Consider the following 26,588-nt stretch of genomic DNA (forward strand, 5'->3'; position numbering starts at 1 on the left):
AGCCGGCACCTAGGGAAACCTACCAAACCTGTGCATTTCTGAAAACTAGAGACCTAGGGGAATCCAAGATGAGGTGACTTGTGTGGCTCGGACCAGGTTCTGTTACCCTGAATCCTTTGCAAACCTCAAAATTTGGCTAAAAAAACACATGTTCATCAAATTTCTGTGGCAGAAAGTTCTGGAATCTAAGAGGAGCCACAAATTTCCTTCCACCCAGCGTTCCCCCAAGTCTCCCGATAAAAATGATACCTCACTTGTGTGGGTAGGCCTAGCGCCCGCAACAGGAAACGCCCCAAAGCGCAACGTGGACACATCCAAATTTTTGAAAGAAAACAGTTGTTTTTTGCAAAGTGCCTACCTGTATATTTTGACCTCTAGCTCAGCCGGCAGCTAGGGAAACCTACCAAACCTGTGCATTTCTGAAAACTAGAGACCCAGGGGAATCCAAGATGAGGTGACTTGTGTGTCTCGGACCAAGTTCTGTTACTCTGACTCCTTTGCAAACCTCAAAATTTGGCAAAAAAACACATGTTCCTCACATTTCTGTGGCAGAAAGTTCTGGAATCTGAGAGGAGCCACAAATTTCCTTCCACCCAGCGTTCCCCCAAGTCTCCCGATAAAAATGATACCTCACTTGTGTTGGTAGGCCTAGCGCCCGCAACAGGAAACGCCCCAAAGCGCAACGTGGACACATACAAATTTTTGAAAGAAAACAGAGGTGTTTTTTGCAAAGTGCCTACCTGTAGATTTTGGCCTCTAGCTCAGCCGGCACCTAGGGAAACCTACCAAACCTGTGCATTTCTGAAAACTAGAGACCTAGGGGAATCCAAGATGAGGTGACTTGTGTGGCTCGGACCAAGTTCTGTTACCCTGACTCCTTTGCAAACCTCAACATTTTGCTAAAAAAATACATGTTCCTCACATTTCTGTGGCAGAAAGTTCTGGAATCTGAGAGGAGCCACAAATTTCCTTCCACCCAGCGTTCCCCCAAGTCTCCCGATAAAAATGATACCTCACTTGTGTGGGTAGGCCTAGCGCCCGCGACAGGAAACGCCCCAAAGCGCAACGTGGACACATCCAAATTTTTGAAAGAAAACAGAGGTATTTTTTGCAAAGTGCCTACCTGTAGATTTTGGCCTCTAGCTCAGCCGGCACCTAGGGAAACCTACCAAACCTGTGCATTTCTGAAAACTAGAGACCTAGGGGAATCCAAGATGGGGTGACTTGTGTGACTCGGACCAGGTTCTGTTACCCTGAATCCTTTGCAAACCTCAAAATTTGGCTAAAAAAACACATGTTCCTCACATTTCTGTGGCAGAAAGTTCTGGAATCTGAGAGGAGCCACAAATTTCCTTCCACCCAGCGTTCCCCCAAGTCTCCCGATAAAAATGATACCTCACTTGTGTGGGTAGGCCTAGCGCCCGCGACAGGAAACGCCCCAAAGAGCATCGTGGACTCATCCAAATTTTTGAAAGAAAACAGAGGTGTTTTTTGCAAAGTGCCTACCTGTAGATTTTGGCCTCTAGCTCAGCCGGCACCTAGGGAAACCTACCAAACCTGTGCATTTCTGAAAACTAGAGACCTAGGGGAATCCAAGATGAGGTGACTTGTGTGGCTCGGACCAGGTTCTGTTACCCTGAATCCTTTGCAAACCTCAAAATTTGGCTAAAAAAACACATGTTCATCACATTTCTGTGGCAGAAAGTTCTGGAATCTGAGAGGAGCCACAAATTTCCTTCCACCCAGCGTTCCCCCAAGTCTCCCGATAAAAATGATACCTCACTTGTGTGGGTAGGCCTAGCGCCCGCAACAGGAAACGCCCCAAAGTGCAACGTGGACACATCCAAATTTTTGAAAGAAAACAGAGGTGTTTTTTGCAAAGTGCCTACCTGTATATTTTGACCTCTAGCTCAGCCGGCACCTAGGGAAACCTACCAAACCTGTGCATTTCTGAAAACTAGAGACCTAGGGGAATCCAAGATGAGGTGACTTGTGTGGCTCGGACCAAGTTCTGTTACTCTGACTCCTTTGCAAACCTCAAAATTTGGCTAAAAAAACACATGTTCCTCACATTTCTGTGGCAGAAAGTTCTGGAATCTGAGAGGAGCCACAAATTTCCTTCCACCCAGCGTTCCCCCAAGTCTCCCGATAAAAATGATACCTCACTTGTGTGGGTAGGCGTAGCGCCCGCGACAGGAAACGCCCCAAAGCGCAACGTGGACACATCCTAATTTTTGAAAGAAAACAGAGGTGTTTTTTGCAAAGTGCCTACCTGTAGATTTTGGCCTCTAGCTCAGCCGGCACCTAGGGAAACCTACCAAACCTGTGCATTTCTGAAAACTAGAGACCTAGGGGAATCCAAGATGGGGTGACTTGTGTGGCTCGGACCAGGTTCTGTTACCCTGAATCCTTTGCAAACCTCAAAATTTGGCTAAAAAAACACATGTTCCTCACATTTCTGTGGCAGAAAGTTCTGGAATCTGAGAGGAGCCACAAATTTCCTTCCACCCAGCTTTCCCCCAAGTCTCCCGATAAAAATGATACCTCACTTGTGTGGGTAGGCCTAGCGCCCAAGACAGGAAACGCCCCAAAGCGCAACGTGGACACATCCAAATTTTTGAAAGAAAACAGAGGTGTTTTTTGCAAAGTGCCTACCTGTAGATTTTGGCCTCTAGCTCAGCCGGCACCTAGGGAAACCTACCAAACCTGTGCATTTCTGAAAACTAGAGACCTAGGGGAATCCAAGATGGGGTGACTTGTGAGGCTCGGACCAGGTTCTGTTACCCAGAATCCTTTGCAAACCTCAAAATTTGGATAAAAAAAAACATGTTCCTCACATTTCTGTGGCAGAAAGGTCTGGAATCTGAGAGGAGACACAAATTTCCTTTCACCCAGCGTTCCCCCAAGTCTCCCGATAAAAATGATACCTCACTTGTGTGGTTAGGCCTAGCGCCCACGACAGGAAACGCCCCAATGCGCAACGTGGACACATCCAAATTTTTGAAAGAAAACAGAGGTGTTTTTTGCAAAGTGCCTACCTGTAAATTTTGGCCTCTAGCTCAGCCGGGACCTAGGGAAACCTACCAAACCTGTGCATTTCTGAAAACTAGAGACCTAGGGGAATCCAAGATGGGGTGACTTTTGTGGCTCGGACCAGGTTCTGTAACCCAGAATCCTTTGCAAACCTCAAAATTTGGCTAAAAAAACACATGTTCCTCACATTTCTGTGGCAGAAAGTTCTGGAATCTGAGAGGAGTCACAAATTTCCTTCCACCCAGCGTTCCCCCAAGTCTGCCGATAAAAATGATACCTCACTTGTGTGGGTAGGCCTAGCGCCCGCGACAGGAAATGCCTCAAAGCGCAACGTGGACACATCCAAATTTTTTAAAGAAAACAGACGTATTTTTGGAAAAGTGCCTACTTGTAGATTTTGGCCTCTAGCTCAGCCGGCACCTAGGGAAACCTACCAAACCTGTGCATTTCTGAAAACTAGAGACCTAGGGGAATCCAAGATGAGGTGACTTGTGTGGCTCGGACCAGGTTCTGTAACCCTGAATCCTTTGCAAACCTCAAAATTTGGCTAAAAAAACACATGTTCCTCACATTTCTGTGGCAGAAAGTTCTGGAATCTGAGAGGAGCCACAAATTTCCTTCCACCCAGCGTTCCCCCAAGTCTCCCGATAAAAATGATACCTCACTTGTGTGGGTAGGCCTAGCGCCCGCAACAGGAAACGCCCCAAAGCGCAACGTGGACACATCCAAATTTTTGAAAGAAAACAGAGGTGTTTTTTGCAAAGTGCCTACCTGTAGATTTTGACCTCTAGCTCAGCCGGCACCTAGGGAAACCTACCAAACCTGTGCATTTCTGAAAACTAGAGACCTAGGGGAATCCAAGATGAGGTGACTTGTGTGGCTCGGACCAAGTTCTGTTACTCTGACTCCTTTGCAAACCTCAATATTTGGCTAAAAAAACACATGTTCCTCACATTTCTGTGGCAGAAAGTTCTGGAATCTGAGAGGAGCCACAAATTTCCTTCCACCCAGCGTTCCCCCAAGTCTCCCGATAAAAATGATACCTCACTTGTGTGGGTAGGCCTAGCGCCCGCGACAGGAAACGCCCCAAAGCGCAACGTGGAAACATCCAAATTTTTGAAAGAAAACAGAGGTGTTTTTTGCAAAGTGCCTACCTGTAGATTTTGGCCTCTAGCTCAGCCGGCACCTAGGGAAACCTACCAAACCTGTGCATTTCTGAAAACTAGAGACCTAGGGGAATCCAAGATGAGGTGACTTGTGTGGCTCGGACCAGGTTCTGTAACCCTGAATCCTTTGCAAACCTCAAAATTTGGCTAAAAAAACACATGTTCCTCACATTTCTGTGGCAGAAAGTTCTGGAATCTGAGAGGAGCCACAAATTTCCTTCCACCCAGCGTTCCCCCAAGTCTCCCGATAAAAATGATACCTCACTTGTGTGGGTAGGCCTAGCGCCCGCAGCAGGAAACGCCCCAAAGCGCAACGTGGACACATCCAAATTTTTGAAAGAAAACAGAGGTGTTTTTTGCAAAGTGCCTACCTGTAGATTTTGACCTCTAGCTCAGCCGGCACCTAGGGAAACCTACCAAACCTGTGCATTTCTGAAAACTAGAGACCTAGGGGAATCCAAGATGAGGTGACTTGTGTGGCTCGGACCAAGTTCTGTTACTCTGACTCCTTTGCAAACCTCAATATTTGGCTAAAAAAACACATGTTCCTCACATTTCTGTGGCAGAAAGTTCTGGAATCTGAGAGGAGCCACAAATTTCCTTCCACCCAGCGTTCCCCCAAGTCTCCCGATAAAAATGATACCTCACTTGTGTGGGTAGGCCTAGCGCCCGCGACAGGAAACGCCCCAAAGCGCAACGTGGAAACATCCAAATTTTTGAAAGAAAACAGAGGTGTTTTTTGCAAAGTGCCTACCTGTAGATTTTGGCCTCTAGCTCAGCCGGCACCTAGGGAAACCTACCAAATCTGTGCATTTCTGAAAACTAGAGACCTAGGGGAATCCAAGATGAGGTGACTTCTGTGGCTCGGACCAGGTTCTGTTACCCTGAATCCTTTGCAAACCTCAAAATTTGGCTAAAAAAACACATGTTCCTCACATTTCTGTGGCAGAAAGTTCTGGAATCTGAGAGGAGCCACAAATTTCCTTCCACCCAGCTTTCCCCCAAGTCTCCCGATAAAAATGATACCTCACTTGTGTGGGTAGGCCTAGCGCCCGCGACAGGAAACGCCCCAAAGCGCAACGTGGACACATCCAAATTTTTGAAAGAAAACAGAGGTGTTTTTTGCAAAGTGCCTACCTGTAGATTTTGGCCTCTAGCTCAGCCGGCACCTAGGGAAACCTACCAAACCTGTGCATTTCTGAAAACTAGAGACCTAGGGGAATCCAAGATGAGGTGACTTGTGTGGCTCGCACCAAGTTCTGTTACCCTGACTCCTTTGCAAACCTCAAAATTTGGCTAAAAAAACACATGTTCCTCACATTTCTGTGGCAGAAAGTTCTGGAATCTGAGAGGAGCCACAAATTTCCTTCCACCCAGCGTTCCCCCAAGTCTCCCGATAAAAATGATACCTCACTTGTGTGGGTAGGCCTAGCGCCCGCGACAGGAAACGCCCCAAAGCGCATCGTGGACACATCCAAATTTTTGAAAGAAAAAAGAGGTGTTTTTTGCAAAGTGCCTACCTGTAGATTTTGGCCTCTAGCTCAGCCGGCACCTAGGGAAACCTACCAAACCTGTGCATTTCTGAAAACTAGAGACCTAGGGAAATCGAAGATGAGGTGACTTGTGTGGCTCGGACCAGGTTCTGTTACCCTGAATCCTTTGCAAACCTCAAAATTTGGCTAAAAAAACACATGTTCCTCACATTTCTGTGGCAGAAAGTTCTGGAATCTGAGAGGAGCCACAAATTTCCTTCCACCCAGCGTTCCCCCAAGTCTCCCGATAAAAATGATACCTCACTTGTGTGGGTAGGCCTAGAGCCCGCAACAGGAAACGCCCCAAAGCGCAACGTGGACACATCCAAATTTTTGAAAGAAAACAGAGGTGTTTTTTGCAAAGTGCCTACCTGTAGATTTTGGCCTCTAGCTCAGCCGGCACCTAGGGAAACCTACCAAACCTGTGCATTTCTGAAAACTAGAGACCCAGGGGAATCCAAGATGAGGTGACTTGTGTGGCTCGGACCAAGTTCTGTTACTCTGACTCCTTTGCAAACCTCAAAATTTGGCTAAAAAAACACATGTTCCTCACATTTCTGTGGCAGAAAGTTCTGGAATCTGAGAGGAGCCACAAATTTCCTTCCACCCAGCGTTCCCCCAAGTCTCCCGATAAAAATGATCCTTCACTTGTGTGGGTAGGCCTAGCGCCCGCGACAGGAAACACCCCAAAGCGCAACGTGGACACATCCAAATTTTTGAAAGAAAACAGAGGTGTTTTTTGCAAAGTGCCTACCTGTAGATTTTGGCCTCTAGCTCAGCCGGCACCTAGGGAAACCTGCCAAACCTGTGCATTTCTGAAAACTAGAGACCTAGGGGAATCCAAGATGGGGTGACTTGTGTGGCTCGGACCAGGTTCTGTTACCCTGAATCCTTTGCAAACCTCAAAATTTGGCTAAAAAAACACATGTTCCTCACATTTCTGTGGCAGAAAGTTCTGGAATCTGAGAGGAGCCACGAATTTCCTTCCACCCAGCGTTCCCCCAAGTCTCCCGATAAAAATGATACCTCACTTGTGTGGGTAGGCCTAGCACCCGCGACAGGAAACGCCCCAAAGAGCATCGTGTACTCATCCAAATTTTTGAAAGAAAACAGAGGTGTTTTTTGCAAAGTGCCTACCTGTAGATTTTGGCCTCTAGCTCAGCCAGCACCTAGGGAAACCTACCAAACCTGTGCATTTCTGAAAACTAGAGACCTAGGGGAATCCAAGATGAGGTGACTTGTGTGGCTCGGACCAGGTTCTGTTACCCTGAATCCTTTACAAACCTCAAAATTTGGCTAAAAAAACACATGTTCATCAAATTTCTGTGGCAGAAAGTTCTGGAATCTAAGAGGAGCCACAAATTTCCTTCCACCCAGCGTTCCCCCAAGTCTCCCGATAAAAATGATACCTCACTTGTGTGGGTAGGCCTAGCGCCCGCAACAGGAAACGCCCCAAAGCGCAACGTGGACACATCCAAATTTTTGAAAGAAAACAGGTGTTTTTTGCAAAGTGCCTACCTGTATATTTTGACCTCTAGCTCAGCCGGCACCTAGGGAAACCTACCAAACCTGTGCATTTCTGAAAACTAGAGACCTAGGGGAATCCAAGATGAGGTGACTTGTGTGTCTCGGACCAAGTTCTGTTACTCTGACTCCTTTGCAAACCTCAAAATTTGGCAAAAAAACACATGTTCCTCACATTTCTGTTGCAGAAAGTTCTGGAATCTGAGAGGAGCCACAAATTTCCTTCCACCCAGCGTTCCCCCAAGTCTCCCGATAAAAATCATACCTCACTTGTGTTGGTAGGCCTAGCGCCCGCAACAGGAAACGCCCCAAAGCGCAACGTGGACACATACAAATTTTTGAAAGAAAACAGAGGTGTTTTTTGCAAAGTGCCTACCTGTAGATTTTGGCCTCTAGCTCAGCCGGCACCTAGGGAAACCTACCAAACCTGTGCATTTCTGAAAACTAGAGTCCTAGGGGAATCCAAGATGAGGTGACTTGTGTGGCTCGGACCAAGTTCTGTTACCCTGACTCCTTTGCAAACCTCAAAATTTTGCTAAAAAAACACATGTTCCTCACATTTCTCTGGCAGAAAGTTCTGGAATCTGAGAGGAGCCACAAATTTCCTTCCACCCAGCGTTCCCCCAAGTCTCCCGATAAAAATGATTACTCACTTGTGTGGGTAGGCCTAGCGCCCGCGACAGGAAATGTCCCCAAAGCGCAACGTGGACACATCCAATTTTTTTTAAGAAAACAGAGGTGTTTTTTGCAAAGTGCTTACCTGTAGATTTTGGCCTCTAGCTCAGCCGGCACCTAGGGAACCTACCAAACCTGTGCATTTCTGAAAACTAGAGACCTAGGGGAATCCAAGATGAGGTGACTTGTGTGGCTCGGACCAAGTTCTGTTACTCTGACTCCTTTGCAAACCTCAAAATTTGGCTAAAAAAACACATGTTCCTCACATTTCTGTGGCAGAAAGTTCTGGAATCTGAGAGGAGCCACAAATTTCCTTCCACCCAGCGTTCCCCCAAGTCTCCCGATAAAAATGATACCTCACTTGTGTGGGTAGGCCTAGCGCCCGCGACAGGAAACGCCCCAAAGCGCAACGTGGACACATCCAAATTTTTGAAAGAAAACAGAGGTATTTTTTGCAAAGTGCCTACCTGTAGATTTTGGCCTCTAGCTCAGCCGGCACCTAGGGAAACCTACCAAACCTGTGCATTTCTGAAAACTAGAGACCTAGGGGAATCCAAGATGGGGTGACTTGTGTGGCTCGGACCAGGTTCTGTTACCCTGAATCCTTTGCAAACCTCAAAATTTGGCTAAAAAAACACATGTTCCTCACATTTCTGTGGCAGAAAGTTCTGGAATCTGAGAGGAGCCACAAATTTCCTTCCACCCAGCGTTCCCCCAAGTCTCCCGATAAAAATGATACCTCACTTGTGTGGGTAGGCCTAGCGCCCGCGACAGGAAACGCCCCAAAGAGCATCGTGGACTCATCCTAATTTTTTAAAGAAAACAGAGGTGTTTTTTGCAAAGTGCCTACCTGTAGATTTTGGCCTCTAGCTCAGCCGGCACCTAGGGAAACCTACCAAACCTGTGCATTTCTGAAAACTAGAGACCTAGGGGAATCCAACATGAGGTGACTTGTGTGGCTCGGACCAGGTTCTGTTACCCTGATTCCTTTGCAAACCTCAAAATTTGGCTAAAAAAACACATGTTCATCACATTTCTGTGGCAGAAAGTTCTGGAATCTGAGAGGAGCCACAAATTTCCTTCCACCCAGCGTTCCCCCAAGTCTCCCGATAAAAATGATACCTCACTTGTGTGGGTAGGCCTAGCGCCCGCAACAGGAAACGCCCCAAAGTGCAACGTGGACACATCCAAATTTTTGAAAGAAAACAGAGGTGTTTTTTGCAAAGTGCCTACCTGTATATTTTGACCTCTAGCTCAGCCGGCACCTAGGGAAACCTACCAAACCTGTGCATTTCTGAAAACTAGAGACCTAGGGGAATCCAAGATGAGGTGACTTGTGTGGCTCAGACCAAGTTCTGTTACTCTGACTCCTTTGCAAACCTCAAAATTTGGCTAAAAAAACACATTTTCCTCACATTTCTGTGGCAGAAAGTTCTGGAATCTGAGAGGAGCCACAAATTTCCTTCCACCCAGCGTTCCCCCAAGTCTCCCGATAAAAATGATACCTCACTTGTGTGGGTAGGCCTAGCGCCCGCGACAGGAAACGCCCCAAAGCGCAACGTGGACACATCCTAATTTTTGAAAGAAAACAGAGGTGTTTTTTGCAAAGTGCCTACCTGTAGATTTTGGCCTCTAGCTCAGCCGGCACCTAGGGAAACCTACCAAACCTGTGCATTTCTGAAAACTAGAGACCTAGGGGAATCCAAGATGGGGTGACTTGTGTGGCTCGGACCAGGTTCTGTTACCCTGAATCATTTGCAAACCTCAAAATTTGGCTAAAAAAACACATGTTCATCACATTTCTGTGGCAGAAAGTTCTGGAATCTGAGAGGAGCCACAAATTTCCTTCCACCCAGCGTTCCCCCAAGTCTCCCGATAAAAATGATACCTCACTTGTGTGGGTAGGCCTAGCGCCCGCAACAGGAAACGCCCCAAAGTGCAACGTGGACACATCCAAATTTTTGAAAGAAAACAGAGGTGTTTTTTGCAAAGTGCCTACCTGTATATTTTGACCTCTAGCTCAGCCGGCACCTAGGGAAACCTACCAAACCTGTGCATTTCTGAAAACTAGAGACCTAGGGGAATCCAAGATGAGGTGACTTGTGTGGCTCGGACCAAGTTCTGTTACTCTGACTCCTTTGCAAACCTCAAAATTTGGCTAAAAAAACACATGTTCCTCACATTTCTGTGGCAGAAAGTTCTGGAATCTGAGAGGAGCCACAAATTTCCTTCCACCCAGCGTTCCCCCAAGTCTCCCGATAAAAATGATACCTCACTTGTGTGGGTACGCCTAGCGCCCGCGACAGGAAACGCCCCAAAGCGCAACGTGGACACATCCTAATTTTTGAAAGAAAACAGAGGTGTTTTTTGCAAAGTGCCTACCTGTAGATTTTGGCCTCTAGCTCAGCCGGCACCTAGGGAAACCTACCAAACCTGTGCATTTCTGAAAACTAGAGACCTAGGGGAATCCAAGATGGGGTGACTTGTGTGGCTCGGACCAGGTTCTGTTACCCTGAATCCTTTGCAAACCTCAAAATTTGGCTTAAAAAACACATGTTCCTCACATTTCTGTGGCAGAAAGTTCTGGAATCTGAGAGGAGCCACAAATTTCCTTCCACCCAGCTTTCCCCCAAGTCTCCCGATAAAAATGATACCTCACTTGTGTGGGTAGGCCTAGCGCCCAAGACAGGAAACGCCCCAAAGCGCAATGTGGACACATCCAAATTTTTGAAAGAAAACAGAGGTGTTTTTTGCAAAGTGCCTACCTGTAGATTTTGGCCTCTAGCTCAGCCGGCACCTAGGGAAACCTACCAAACCTGTGCATTTCTGAAAACTAGAGACCTAGGGGAATCCAAGATGGGGTGACTTGTGTGGCTCGGACCAGGTTCTGTTACCCAGAATCCTTTGCAAACCTCAAAATTTGGCTAAAAAAACACATGTTCCTCACATTTCTGTGGCAGAAAGGTCTGGAATCTGAGAGGAGCCACAAATTTCCTTTCACCCAGCGTTCCCCCAAGTCTCCCGATAAAAATGATACCTCACTTGTGTGGTTAGGCCTAGCGCCCACGACAGGAAACGCCCCAAAGCGCAACGTGGACACATCCAAATTTTTGAAAGAAAACAGAGGTGTTTTTTGCAAAGTGCCTACCTGTAAATTTTGGCCTCTAGCTCAGCCGGGACCTAGGGAAACCTACCAAACCTGTGCATTTCTGAAAACTAGAGACCTAGGGGAATCCAAGATGGGGTGACTTTTGTGGCTCGGAACAGGTTCTGTAACCCAGAATCCTTTGCAAACCTCAAAATTTGGCTAAAAAAACACATGTTCCTCACATTTCTGTGGCAGAAAGTTCTGGAATCTGAGAGGAGTCACAAATTTCCTTCCACCCAGCGTTCCCCCAAGTCTCCCGATAAAAATGATACCTCACTTGTGTGGGTAGGCCTAGCGCCCGCGACAGGAAATGCCTCAAAGCGCAACGTGGACACATCCAAATTTTTTAAAGAAAACAGACGTGTTTTTTGAAAAGTGCCTACCTGTAGATTTTGGCCTCTAGCTCAGCCGGCACCTAGGGAAACCTACCAAACCTGTGCATTTCTGAAAACTAGAGACCTAGGGGAATCCAAGATGAGGTGACTTGTGTGGCTTGGACCAAGTTCTGTTACTCTGACTCCTTTGCAAACCTCAATATTTGGCTAAAAAAACACATGTTCCTCACATTTCTGTGGCAGAAAGTTCTGGAATCTGAGAGGAGCCACAAATTTCCTTCCACCCAGCGTTCCCCCAAGTCTCCCGATAAAAATGATACCTCACTTGTGTGGGTAGGCCTAGCGCCCGCGACAGGAAACGCCCCAAAGTGCAACGTGGAAACATCCAAATTTTTGAAAGAAAACAGAGGTGTTTTTTGCAAAGTGCCTACCTGTAGATTTTGGCCTCTAGCTCAGCCGGCACCTAGGGAAACCTACCAAACCTGTGCATTTCTGAAAACTAGAGACCTAGGGGAATCCAAGATGAGGTGACTTGTGTGGCTCGGACCAGGTTCTGTAACCATGAATCCTTTGCAAACCTCAAAATTTGGCTAAAAAAACACATGTTCCTCACATTTCTGTGGCAGAAAGTTCTGGAATCTGAGAGTAGCCACAAATTTCCTTCCACCCAGCGTTCCCCCAAGTCTCCCGATAAAAATGATACCTCACTTGTGTGGGTAGGCCTAGCGCCCGCAACAGGAAACGCCCCAAAGCGCAACGTGGACACATCCAAATTTTTGAAAGAAAACAGAGGTGTTTTTTGCAAAGTGCCTACCTGTAGATTTTGACCTCTAGCTCAGCCGGCACCTAGGGAAACCTACCAAACCTGTGCATTTCTGAAAACTAGAGACCTAGGGGAATCCAAGATGGGGTGACTTGTGTGGCTCAGACCAGGTTCTGTTACCCTGAATCCTTTGCAAACCTCAAAATTTGGCTAAAAAAACACATGTTCCTCACATTTCTGTGGCAGAAAGTTCTGGAATCTGAGAGGAGCCACAAATTTCCTTCCACCCAGCTTTCCCCCAAGTCTCCCGATAAAAATGATACCTCACTTGTGTGGGTAGGCCTAGCGCCCGCGACAGGAAACGCCCCAAAGCGCAACGTGGACACATCCAAATTTTTGAAAGAAAACAGAGGTGTTTTTTGCAAAGTGCCTACCTGTAGATTTTGGCCTCTAGCTCAGCCGGCACCTAAGGAAACCTACCAAACCTGTGCATTTCTGAAAACTAGAGACCTAGGGGAATCCAAGATGGGGTGACTTGTGTGGCTCGGACCAGGTTCTGTTACCCAGAATCCTTTGCAAACCTCAAAATTTGGATAAAAAAACACATGTTCCTCACATTTCTGTGGCAGAAAGGTCTGGAATCTGAGAGGAGCCACACATTTCCTTTCACCCAGCGTTCCCCCAAGTCTCCCGATAAAAATGATACCTCACTTGTGTGGTTAGGCCTAGCGCCCACGACAGGAAACGCCCCAAAGCGCAACGTGGACACATCCAAATTTTTGAAAGAAAACAGAGGTGTTTTTTGCAAAGTGCCTACCTGTAAATTTTGGCCTCTAGCTCAGCCGGCACCTAGGGAAACCTACCAAACCTGTGCATTTCTGAAAACTAGAGACCTAGGGGAATCCAAGATGGGGTGACTTTTGTGGCTCGGACCAGGTTCTGTTACCCAGAATCCTTTGCAAACCTCAAAATTTGGCTAAAAAAACACATGTTCCTCACATTTCTGTGGCAGAAAGTTCTGGAATCTGAGAGGAGCCACAAATTTCCTTCCACCCAGCGTTCCCCCAAGTCTCCCGATAAAAATGATACCTCACTTGTGTGGGTAGGCCTAGCGCCCGCAACAGGAAACGCCCCAAAGCGCAACGTGGACACATCCAAATTTTTGAAAGAAAACAGAGGTGTTTTTTGCAAAGTGCCTACCTGTTGATTTTGACCTCTAGCTCAGCCGGCACCTAGGGAAACCTACCAAACCTGTGCATTTCTGAAAACTAGAGACCTAGGGGAATCCAAGATGAGGTGACTTGTGTGGCTCGGACCAGGTTCTGTTACCCTGAATCCTTTGCAAACCTCAAAATTTGGCTAACAAAACACATGTTCCTCACATTTCTGTGGCAGAAAGTTCTGGAATCTGAGAGGAGCCACAAATTTCCTTCCACCCAGCTTTCCCCCAAGTCTCCCGATAAAAATGATACCTCACTTGTGTGGGTAGGCCTAGCGCCCGCGACAGGAAACGCCCCAAAGCGCAACGTGGACACATCCAAATTTTTGAAAGAAAACAGAGGTGTTTTTTGCAAAGTGCCTACCTGTAGATTTTGGCCTCTAGCTCAGCCGGCACCTAGGGAAACCTACCAAACCTGTGCATTTCTGAAAACTAGAGACCTAGGGGAATCCAAGATGGGGTGACTTGTGTGGCTCGGACCAGATTCTGTTACCCTGAATCCTTTGCAAACCTCATAATTTGGCTAAAAAAACACATGTTCCTCACATTTCTGTGGCAGAAAGTTCTGGAATCTGAGAGGAGCCACAAATTTCCTTCCACCCAGCTTTCCCCCAAGTCTCCCGATAAAAATGATACCTCACTTGTGTGGGTAGGCCTAGCGCCCGCGACAGGAAACGCCCCAAAGCGCAACGTGGACACATCCAAATTTTTGAAAGAAAACAGAGGTGTTTTTTGCAAAGTGCCTACCTGTAGATTTTGGCCTCTAGCTCAGCCGGCACCTAGGGAAACCTACCAAACCTGTGCATTTCTGAAAACTAGAGACCTAGGGGAATCCAAGATGAGGTGACTTGTGTGGCTCGGACCAAGTTCTGTTACCCTGACTCCTTTGCAAACCTCAAAATTTGGCTAAAAAAACACATGTTCCTCACATTTCTGTGGCAGAAAGTTCTGGAATCTGAGAGGAGCCACAAATTTCCTTCCACCCAGCGTTCCCCCAAGTCTCCCGATAAAAATGATACCTCACTTGTGTGGGTAGGCCTAGCGCCCGCGACAGGAAACGCCCCAAAGCGCATTGTGGACACATCCAAATTTTTGAAAGAAAACAGAGGTGTTTTTTGCAAAGTGCCTACCTGTAGATTTTGGCCTCTAGCTCAGCCGGCACCTAGGGAAACCTACCAAACCTGTGCATTTCTGAAAACTAGAGACCTAGGGGAATCCAAGATGAGGTGACTTGTGTGGCTCGGACCAAGTTCTGTTACCCTGACTCCTTTGCAAACCTCAAAATTTGGCTAAAAAAACACATGTTCCTCACATTTCTGTGGCAGAAAGTTCTGGAATCTGAGAGGAGACACAAATTTCCTTCCACCCAGCGTTCCCCCAAGTCTCCCGATAAAAATGATACCTCACTTGTTTGGGTAGGCCTAGCGCCCGCGACAGGAAACGCCCCAAAGCGCAACGTGGACACATCCAAATTTTTTAAAGAAAACAGAGGTGTTTTTTGCAAAGTGCCTACCTGTAGATTTTGGCCTCTAGCTCAGCCGGCACCTAGGGAAACCTACCAAACCTGTGCATTTCTGAAAACTAGAGACCTAGGGGAATCCAAGATGAGGTGACTTGTGTGGCTCGGACCAGGTTCTGTTACCCTGAATCCTTTGCAAACCTCAAAATTTGGCTAAAAAAACACATGTTCCTCACATTTCTGTGGCAGAAAGTTCTGGAATCTGAGAGGAGCCACAAATTTCCTTCCACCCAGCGTTCCCCCAAGTCTCCCGATAAAAATGATACCTCACTTGTGTGGGTAGGCCTAGCGCCCGCAACAGGAAACGCCCCAAAGCGCAACGTGGACACATCCAAATTTTTTAAAGAAAACAGAGGTGTTTTTTGCAAAGTGCCTACCTGTAGATTTTGACCTCTAGCTCAGCCGGCACCTAGGGAAACCTACCAAACCTGTGCATTTCTGAAAACTAGAGACCTAGGGGAATCCAAGATGAGGTGACTTGTGTGGCTCGGACCAAGTTCTGTTACTCTGACTCCTTTGCAAACCTCAAAATGTGGCTAAAAAAACACATGTTCCTCACATTTCTGTGGCAGAAAGTTCTGGAATCTGAGAGGAGCCACAAATTTCCTTCCACCCAGCGTTCCCCCAAGTCTCCCGATAAAAATGATACCTCACTTGTGTGGGAAGGCCTAGCGCCCGCGACAGGAAACGCCCCAAAGCGCAACGTGGACACATCCAAATTTTTGAAAGAAAACAGAGGTGTTTTTTGCAAAGTGCCTACCTGTAGATTTTGGCCTCTAGCTCAGCCGGCACCTAGGGAAGCCTACCAAACCTGTGCATTTCTGAAAACTAGAGACCTAGGGGAATCCAAGATGTGGTGACTTGTGTGGCTCGGACCAGGTTCTGTTACCCTGAATCCTTTGCAAACCTCAAAATTTGGCTAAAAAAACACATGTTCCTCACATTTCTGTGGCAGAAAGTTCTGGAATCTGAGAGGAGCCACAAATTTCCTTCCACCCAGCTTTCCCCCAAGTCTCCCGATAAAAATGATACCTCACTTGTGTGGGTAGGCCTAGCGCCCGCGACAGGAAACGCCCCAAAGCGCAACGTGGACACATCCAAATTTTTGAAAGAAAACAGAGGTGTTTTTTGCAAAGTGCCTACCTGTAGATTTTGGCCTCTAGCTCAGCCGGCACCTAGGGAAACCTACCAAACCTGTGCATTTCTGAAAACTAGAGACCTAGGGGAATCCAAGATGGGGTGACTTGTGTGGCTCGGACCAGGTTCTGTTACCCAGAATCCTTTGCAAACCTCAAAATTTGGCTAAAAAAACACATGTTCCTCACATTTCTGTGGCAGAAAGTTCTGGAATCTGAGAGGAGCCACAAATTTCCTTCCACCCAGCGTTCCCCCAAGTCTCCCGATAAAAATGATACCTCACTTGTGTGGGTAGGCCTAGCGCCCGCGAAAGGAAACGCCCCAAAGCGCAACGTGGACACATCCAAATTTTTTAAAGAAAACAGAGGTGTTTTTTGCAAAGTGCCTACCTGTAGATTTTGGCTTCTAGCTCAGCCGGCACCTAGGGAAACCTACCAAACCTGTGCATTTCTGAAAACTAGAGACCTAGGGGAATCCAAGATGAGGTGACTTGTGTGGCTCGGACCAAGTTCTGTTACTCTGACTCCATTGCAAACCTCAAAATTTGGCTAAAAAAACACATGTTCCTCACATTTCTGTGGCAGAAAGTTCTGGAATCTGAGAGTAGCCACAAATTTCCTTCCACCCAGCGTTCCCCCAAGTCTCCCGATAAAAATGATACCTCACTTGTGTGGGTAGGCCTAGCGCCCGCAACAGGAAACGCCCCAAAGCGCAACGTGGACACATCCAAATTTTTGAAAGAAAACAGAGGTGTTTTTTGCAAAGTGCCTACCTGTAGATTTTGACCTCTAGCTCAGCCGGCACCTAGGGAAACCTACCAAACCTGTGCATTTCTGAAAACTAGAGACCTAGGGGAATCCAAGATGGGGTGACTTGTGTGGCTCAGACCAGGTTCTGTTACCCTGAATCCTTTGCAAACCTCAAAATTTGGCTAAAAAAACACATGTTCCTCACATTTCTGTGGCAGAAAGTTCTGGAATCTGAGAGGAGCCACAAATTTCCTTCCACCCAGCTTTCCCCCAAGTCTCCCGATAAAAATGATACCTCACTTGTGTGGGTAGGCCTAGCGCCCGCGACAGGAAACGCCCCAAAGCGCAACGTGGACACATCCAAATTTTTGAAAGAAAACAGAGGTGTTTTTTGCAAAGTGCCTACCTGTAGATTTTGGCCTCTAGCTCAGCCGGCACCTAAGGAAACCTACCAAACCTGTGCATTTCTGAAAACTAGAGACCTAGGGGAATCCAAGATGGGGTGACTTGTGTGGCTCGGACCAGGTTCTGTTACCCAGAATCCTTTGCAAACCTCAAAATTTGGATAAAAAAACACATGTTCCTCACATTTCTGTGGCAGAAAGGTCTGGAATCTGAGAGGAGCCACACATTTCCTTTCACCCAGCGTTCCCCCAAGTCTCCCGATAAAAATGATACCTCACTTGTGTGGTTAGGCCTAGCGCCCACGACAGGAAACGCCCCAAAGCGCAACGTGGACACATCCAAATTTTTGAAAGAAAACAGAGGTGTTTTTTGCAAAGTGCCTACCTGTAAATTTTGGCCTCTAGCTCAGCCGGCACCTAGGGAAACCTACCAAACCTGTGCATTTCTGAAAACTAGAGACCTAGGGGAATCCAAGATGGGGTGACTTTTGTGGCTCGGACCAGGTTCTGTTACCCAGAATCCTTTGCAAACCTCAAAATTTGGCTAAAAAAACACATGTTCCTCACATTTCTGTGGCAGAAAGTTCTGGAATCTGAGAGGAGCCACAAATTTCCTTCCACCCAGCGTTCCCCCAAGTCTCCCGATAAAAATGATACCTCACTTGTGTGGGTAGGCCTAGCGCCCGCAACAGGAAACGCCCCAAAGCGCAACGTGGACACATCCAAATTTTTGAAAGAAAACAGAGGTGTTTTTTGCAAAGTGCCTACCTGTTGATTTTGACCTCTAGCTCAGCCGGCACCTAGGGAAACCTACCAAACCTGTGCATTTCTGAAAACTAGAGACCTAGGGGAATCCAAGATGAGGTGACTTGTGTGGCTCGGACCAGGTTCTGTTACCCTGAATCCTTTGCAAACCTCAAAATTTGGCTAACAAAACACATGTTCCTCACATTTCTGTGGCAGAAAGTTCTGGAATCTGAGAGGAGCCACAAATTTCCTTCCACCCAGCTTTCCCCCAAGTCTCCCGATAAAAATGATACCTCACTTGTGTGGGTAGGCCTAGCGCCCGCGACAGGAAACGCCCCAAAGCGCAACGTGGACACATCCAAATTTTTGAAAGAAAACAGAGGTGTTTTTTGCAAAGTGCCTACCTGTAGATTTTGGCCTCTAGCTCAGCCGGCACCTAGGGAAACCTACCAAACCTGTGCATTTCTGAAAACTAGAGACCTAGGGGAATCCAAGATGGGGTGACTTGTGTGGCTCGGACCAGATTCTGTTACCCTGAATCCTTTGCAAACCTCATAATTTGGCTAAAAAAACACATGTTCCTCACATTTCTGTGGCAGAAAGTTCTGGAATCTGAGAGGAGCCACAAATTTCCTTCCACCCAGCTTTCCCCCAAGTCTCCCGATAAAAATGATACCTCACTTGTGTGGGTAGGCCTAGCGCCCGCGACAGGAAACGCCCCAAAGCGCAACGTGGACACATCCAAATTTTTGAAAGAAAACAGAGGTGTTTTTTGCAAAGTGCCTACCTGTAGATTTTGGCCTCTAGCTCAGCCGGCACCTAGGGAAACCTACCAAACCTGTGCATTTCTGAAAACTAGAGACCTAGGGGAATCCAAGATGAGGTGACTTGTGTGGCTCGGACCAAGTTCTGTTACCCTGACTCCTTTGCAAACCTCAAAATTTGGCTAAAAAAACACATGTTCCTCACATTTCTGTGGCAGAAAGTTCTGGAATCTGAGAGGAGCCACAAATTTCCTTCCACCCAGCGTTCCCCCAAGTCTCCCGATAAAAATGATACCTCACTTGTGTGGGTAGGCCTAGCGCCCGCGACAGGAAACGCCCCAAAGCGCATTGTGGACACATCCAAATTTTTGAAAGAAAACAGAGGTGTTTTTTGCAAAGTGCCTACCTGTAGATTTTGGCCTCTAGCTCAGCCGGCACCTAGGGAAACCTACCAAACCTGTGCATTTCTGAAAACTAGAGACCTAGGGGAATCCAAGATGAGGTGACTTGTGTGGCTCGGACCAAGTTCTGTTACCCTGACTCCTTTGCAAACCTCAAAATTTGGCTAAAAAAACACATGTTCCTCACATTTCTGTGGCAGAAAGTTCTGGAATCTGAGAGGAGACACAAATTTCCTTCCACCCAGCGTTCCCCCAAGTCTCCCGATAAAAATGATACCTCACTTGTTTGGGTAGGCCTAGCGCCCGCGACAGGAAACGCCCCAAAGCGCAACGTGGACACATCCAAATTTTTTAAAGAAAACAGAGGTGTTTTTTGCAAAGTGCCTACCTGTAGATTTTGGCCTCTAGCTCAGCCGGCACCTAGGGAAACCTACCAAACCTGTGCATTTCTGAAAACTAGAGACCTAGGGGAATCCAAGATGAGGTGACTTGTGTGGCTCGGACCAGGTTCTGTTACCCTGAATCCTTTGCAAACCTCAAAATTTGGCTAAAAAAACACATGTTCCTCACATTTCTGTGGCAGAAAGTTCTGGAATCTGAGAGGAGCCACAAATTTCCTTCCACCCAGCTTTCCCCCAAGTCTCCCGATAAAAATGATACCTCACTTGTGTGGGTAGGCCTAGCGCCCGCGACAGGAAACGCCCCAAAGCGCAACGTGGACACATCCAAATTTTTGAAAGAAAACAGAGGTGTTTTTTGCAAAGTGCCTACCTGTAGATTTTGGCCTCTAGCTCAGCCGGCACCTAGGGAAACCTACCAAACCTGTGCATTTCTGAAAACTAGAGACCTAGGGGAATCCAAGATGGGGTGACTTGTGTGGCTCGGACCAGGTTCTGTTACCCTGAATCCTTTGCAAACCTCAAAATTTGGCTAAAAAAACACATGTTCCTCACATTTCTGTGGCAGAAAGTTCTGGAATCTGAGAGGAGCCACAAATTTCCTTCCACCCAGCTTTCCCCCAAGTCTCCCGATAAAAATGATACCTCACTTGTGTGGGTAGGCCTAGCGCCCGCGACAGGAAACGCCCCAAAGCGCAACGTGGACACATCCAAATTTTTGAAAGAAAACAGAGGTGTTTTTTGCAAAGTGCCTACCTGTAGATTTTGGCCTCTAGCTCAGCCGGCACCTAGGGAAACCTACCAAACCTGTGCATTTCTGAAAACTAGAGACCTAGGGGAATCCAAGATGGGGTGACTTGTGTGGCTCGGACCAGGTTCTGTTACCCAGAATCCTTTGCAAACCTCAAAATTTGGCTAAAAAAACACATGTTCCTCACATTTCTGTGGCAGAAAGTTCTGGAATCTGAGAGGAGCCACAAATTTCCTTCCACCCAGCGTTCCCCCAAGTCTCCCGATAAAAATTATACCTCACTTGTGTGGGTAGGCCTAGCGCCCGCGAAAGGAAACGCCCCAAAGCGCAACGTGGACACATCCAAATTTTTTAAAGAAAACAGAGGTGTTTTTTGCAAAGTGCCTACCTGTAGATTTTGGCTTCTAGCTCAGCCGGCACCTAGGGAAACCTACCAAACCTGTGCATTTCTGAAAACTAGAGACCTAGGGGAATCCAAGATGAGGTGACTTGTGTGGCTCGGACCAAGTTCTGTTACTCTGACTCCATTGCAAACCTCAAAATTTGGCTAAAAAAACACATGTTCCTCACATTTCTGTGGCAGAAAGTTCTGGAATCTGAGAGGAGCCACAAATTTCCTTCCACCCAGCGTTCCCCCAAGTCTCCTGATAAAAATGATACCTCACTTGTGTGGGTAGGCCTAGCGCCCGCGACAGGAAACGCCCCAAAGCGCAACGTGGACACATCCAAATTTTTGAAAGAAAACAGAGGTGTTTTTTGCAAAGTGCCTACCTGTAGATTTTGGCCTCTAGCTCAGCCGGCACCTAGGGAAACCTACCAAATCTGTGCATTTCTGAAAACTAGAGACCTAGGGGAATCCAAGATGAGGTGACTTGTGTGGCTCGGACCAGGTTCTGTTACCCTGAATCCTTTGCAAACCTCAAAATTTGGCTAAAAAAACACATGTTCCTCACATTTCTGTGGCAGAAAGTTCTGGAATCTGAGAGGAGCCACAAATTTCCTTCCACCCAGCTTTCCCCCAAGTCTCCCGATAAAAATGATACCTCACTTGTGTGGGTAGGCCTAGCGCCCGCGACAGGAAACGCCCCAAAGCGCAACGTGGACACATCCAAATTTTTGAAAGAAAACAGAGGTGTTTTTTGCAAAGTGCCTACCTGTAAATTTTTGCCTCTAGCTCAGCCGGCACCTAGGGAAACCTACCAAACCTGTGCATTTCTGAAAACTAGAGACCTAGGGGAATCCAAGATGGGGTGACTTGTGTGGCTCGGATCAGGTTCTGTTACCCAGAATCCTTTGCAAACCTCAAAATTTGGCTAAAAAAACACATGTTCCTCACATTTCTGTGGCAGAAAGTTCTGGAATCTGAGAGGAGCCACAAATTTCCTTCCACCCAGCGTTCCCCCAAGTCTCCCGATAAAAATGATACCTCACTTGTGTGGGTAGGCCTAGCGCCCGCGACAGGAAACGCCCCAAAGCGCATCGTGGACACATCCAAATTTTTGAAAGAAAACAGAGGTGTTTTTTGCAAAGTGCCTACCTGTAGATTTTGGCCTCAAGCTCAGCCGGCACCTAGGGAAACCTACCAAACCTGTGCATTTCTGAAAACTAGAGACCTAGGGGAATCCAAGATGAGGTGACTTGTGTGGCTCGGACCAAGTTCTGTTACCCTGACTCCTTTGCAAACCTCAAAATTTGGCTAAAAAAACACATGTTCCTCACATTTCTGTGGCAGAAAGTTCTGGAATCTGAGAGGAGCCACAAATTTCCTTCCACCCAGCGTTCCCCCAAGTCTCCCGATAAAAATGATACCTCACTTGTGTGGGTAGGCCTAGCGCCCGCGAAAGGAAACGCCCCAAAGCGCAACGTGGACACATCCAAATTTTTTAAAGAAAACAGAGGTGTTTTTTGCAAAGTGCCTACCTGTAGATTTTGGCCTCTAGCTCAGCCGGCACCTAGGGAAACCTACCAAACCTGTGCATTTCTGAAAACTAGAGACCTAGGGGAATCCAAGATGAGGTGACTTGTGTGGCTCGGACCAGGTTCTGTTACCCTGAATCCTTTGCAAACCTCAAAATTTGGCTAAAAAAACACATGTTCCTCACATTTCTGAGGCAGAAAGTTCTGGAATCTGAGAGGAGCCACAAATTTCCTTCCACCCAGCGTTCCCCCAAGTCTCCCGATAAAAATGATACCTCACTTGTGTGGGTAGGCCTAGCGCCCGCAACAGGAAACGCCCCAAAGCGCAACGTGGACACATCCAAATTTTTTAAAGAAAACAGAGGTGTTTTTTGCAAAGTGCCTACCTGTAGATTTTGACCTCTAGCTCAGCCGGCACCTAGGGAAACCTACCAAACCTGTGCATTTCTGAAAACTAGAGACCTAGGGGAATCCAAGATGAGGTGACTTGTGTGGCTCGGACCAAGTTCTGTTACTCTGACTCCTTTGCAAACCTCAAAATGTGGCTAAAAAAACACATGTTCCTCACATTTCTGTGGCAGAAAGTTCTGGAATCTGAGAGGAGCCACAAATTTCCTTCCACCCAGCGTTCCCCCAAGTCTCCCGATAAAAATGATACCTCACTTGTGTGGGTAGGCCTGGCGCCCGCGACAGGAAACGCCCCAAAGCGCAACGTGGACACATCCAAATTTTTGAAAGAAAACAGAGGTGTTTTTTGCAAAGTGCCTACCTGTTGATTTTGGCCTCTACCTCAGCCGGCACCTAGGGAAGCCTACCAAACCTGTGCATTTCTGAAAACTAGAGACCTAGGGGAATCCAAGATGAGGTGACTTGTGTGGCTCGGACCAGGTTCTGTTACCCTGAATCCTTTGCAAACCTCAAAATTTGGCTAAAAAAACACATCTTCCTCACATTTCTGTGGCAGAAAGTTCTGGAATCTGAGAGGAGCCCAAATTTCCTTCCACCCAGCGTTCCCCCAAGTCTCCCGATAAAAATGATACCTCACTTGTGTGGGTAGGCCTAGCGCCCGCAACAGGAAACGCCCCAAAGCGCAACGTGGACACATCCACATTTTTTAAAGAAAACAGAGGTGTTTTTTGCAAAGTGCCTACCTGTAGATTTTGGCCTGTAGCTCAGCCGGCACCTAGGGAAACCTACCAAATCTGTGCATTTCTGAAAACTAGAGACCTAGGGGAATCCAAGATGAGGTGACTTGTGTGGCTCGGACCAAGTTCTGTTACCCTGAATCCTTTGCAAACCTCAAAATTTGGCTAAAAAAACACATGTTCCTCACATTTCTGTGGCAGAAAGTTCTGGAATCTGAGAGGAGCCACAAATTTCCTTCCACCCAGCTTTCCCCCAAGTCTCCAGATAAAAATGATACCTCACTTGTGTGGGTAGGCCTAGCGCCCGCGACAGGAAACACCCCAAAGCGCAACGTGGACACATCCAAATTTTTGAAAGAAATCAGAGGTGTTTTTTGCAAAGTGCCTACCTGTAGATTTTGGCCTCTAGCTCAGCCGGCACCTAGGGAAACCTACCAAACCTGTGCATTTCTGAAAACTAGAGACCTAGGGGAATCCAAGATGGGGTGACTTGTGTGGCTCGGACCAGGTTCTGTTACCCAGAATCCTTTGCAAACCTCAAAATTTGGCTAAAAAAACACATGTTCCTCACATTTCTGTGGCAGAAAGTTCTGGAATCTGAGAGGAGCCACAAATTTCCTTCCACCCAGCTTTCCCCCAAGTCTCCCGATAAAAATGATACCTCACTTGTGTGGGTAGGCCTAGCGCCCGCGACAGGAAACGCCCCAAAGCGCAACGTGGACACATCCAAATTTTTAAAAGAAAACAGAGGTGTTTTTTGCAAAGTGCCTACCTGTAGATTTTGGCCTCTTGCTCAGCCGGCACCTAGGGAAACCTACCAAACCTGTGCATTTCTGAAAACTAGAGACCTAGGGGAATCCAAGATGGGGTGACTTGTGTGGCTCGGACCAAGTTCTGTTACCCTGACTCCTTTGCAAACCTCAAAATTTGGCTAAAAAAACACATGTTCCTCACATTTCTGTGGCAGAAAGTTCTGGAATCTGAGAGGAGCCACAAATTTCCTTCCACCCAGCGTTCCCCCAAGTCTCCCGATAAAAATGATACCTCACTTGTGTGGGTAGGCCTAGCGCCCGCGACAGGAAACGCCCCAAAGCGCAACGTGGACACATCCACATTTTTTAAAGAAAACAGAGGTGTTTTTTGCAAAGTGCCTACCTGTAGATTTTGGCCTCTAGCTCAGCCGGCACCTAGGGAAACCTACCAAACCTGTGCATTTCTGAAAACTAGAGACCTAGGGGAATCCAAGATGAGGTGACTTGTGTGGCTCGGACCAGGTTCTGTTACCCTGAATCCTTTGCAAACCTCAAAATTTGGCTAAAAAAACACATGTTCCTCACATTTCTGTGGCAGAAAGTTCTGGAATCTGAGAGGAGCCACAAATTTCCTTCCACCCAGCGTTCCCCCAAGTCTCCCGATAAAAATGATACCTCACTTGTGTGGGTAGGCCTAGCGCCCGCAACAGGAAACGCCCCAAAGCGCAACGTGGACACATCCAAATTTTTTAAAGAAAACAGAGGTGTTTTTTGCAAAGTGCCTACCTGTAGATTTTGACCTCTAGCTCAGCCGGCACCTAGGGAAACCTACCAAACCTGTGCATTTCTGAAAACTAGAGACCTAGGGGAATCCAAGATGAGGTGACTTGTGTGGCTCGGACCAAGTTCTGTTACTCTGACTCCTTTGCAAACCTCAAAATGTGGCTAAAAAAACACATGTTCCTCACATTTCTGTGGCAGAAAGTTCTGGAATCTGAGAGGAGCCACAAATTTCCTTCCACCCAGCGTTCCCCCAAGTCTCCCGATAAAAATGATACCTCACTTGTGTGGGTAGGCCTGGCGCCCGCGACAGGAAACGCCCCAAAGCGCAACGTGGACACATCCAAATTTTTGAAAGAAAACAGAGGTGTTTTTTGCAAAGTGCCTACCTGTAGATTTTGGCCTCTAGCTCAGCCGGCACCTAGGGAAACCTACCAAACCTGTGCATTTCTGAAAACTAGAGACCTAGGGGAATCCAAGATGAGGTGACTTGTGTGGCTCGGACCACGTTCTGTTACCCTGAATCCTTTGCAAACCTCAAAATTTGGCTAAAAAAACACATGTTCCTCACATTTCTGTGGCAGAAAGTTCTGGAATCTGAGAGGAGCCACAAATTTCCTTCCACCCAGCGTTCCCCCAAGTCTCCCGATAAAAATGATACCTCACTTGTGTGGGTAGGCCTAGCGCCCGCAACAGGAAACGCCCCAAAGCGCAACGTGGACACATCCAAATTTTTGAAAGAAAACAGAGGTGTTTTTTGCAAAGTGCCTACCTGTAGATTTTGGCCTCTAGCTCAGCCGGCACCTAGGGAAGCCTACCAAACCTGTGCATTTCTGAAAACTAGAGACCTAGGGGAATCCAAGATGTGGTGACTTGTGTGGCTCGGACCAGGTTCTGTTACCCTGAATCCTTTGCAAACCTCAAAATTTGGCTAAAAAAACACATGTTCCTCACATTTCTGTGGCAGAAAGTTCTGAAATCTGAGAGGAGCTACAAATTTCCTTCCACCCAGCTTTCCCCCAAGTCTCCCGATAAAAATGATACCTCACTTGTGTGGGTAGGCCTAGCGCCCGCGACAGGAAACGCCCCAAAGCGCAACGTGGACACATCCAAATTTTTGAAAGAAAACAGAGGTGTTTTTTGCAAAGTGCCTACCTGTAGATTTTGGCCTCTAGCTCAGCCGGCACCTAGGGAAACCTACCAAACCTGTGCATTTCTGAAAACTAGAGACCTAGGGGAATCCAAGATGGGGTGACTTGTGTGGCTCGGACCAGGTTCTGTTACCCAGAATCCTTTGCAAACCTCAAAATTTGGCTAAAAAAACACATGTTCCTCACATTTCTGTGGCAGAAAGTTCTGGAATCTGAGAGGAGCCACAAATTTCCTTCCACCCAGCGTTCCCCCAAGTCTCCCGATAAAAATGATACCTCACTTGTGTGGGTAGGCCTAGCGCCCGCGACAGGAAACGCCCCAAAGCGCATCGTGGACACATCCAAATTTTTGAAAGAAAACAGAGGTGTTTTTTGCAAAGTGCCTACCTGTAGATTTTGGCCTCTAGCTCAGCCGGCACCTAGGGAAACCTACCAAACCTGTGCATTTCTGAAAACTAGAGACCTAGGGGAATCCAAGATGGGGTGACTTGTGTGGCTCGGACCAGGTTCTGTTACCCTGAATCCTTTGCAAACCTCAAAAGTTGGCTAAAAAAACACATGTTCCTCACATTTCTGTG

Source organism: Pleurodeles waltl, chromosome 9 (genome assembly GCF_031143425.1).
Source record: "Pleurodeles waltl isolate 20211129_DDA chromosome 9, aPleWal1.hap1.20221129, whole genome shotgun sequence".
Classification (NCBI taxonomy): domain Eukaryota; kingdom Metazoa; phylum Chordata; class Amphibia; order Caudata; family Salamandridae; genus Pleurodeles; species Pleurodeles waltl.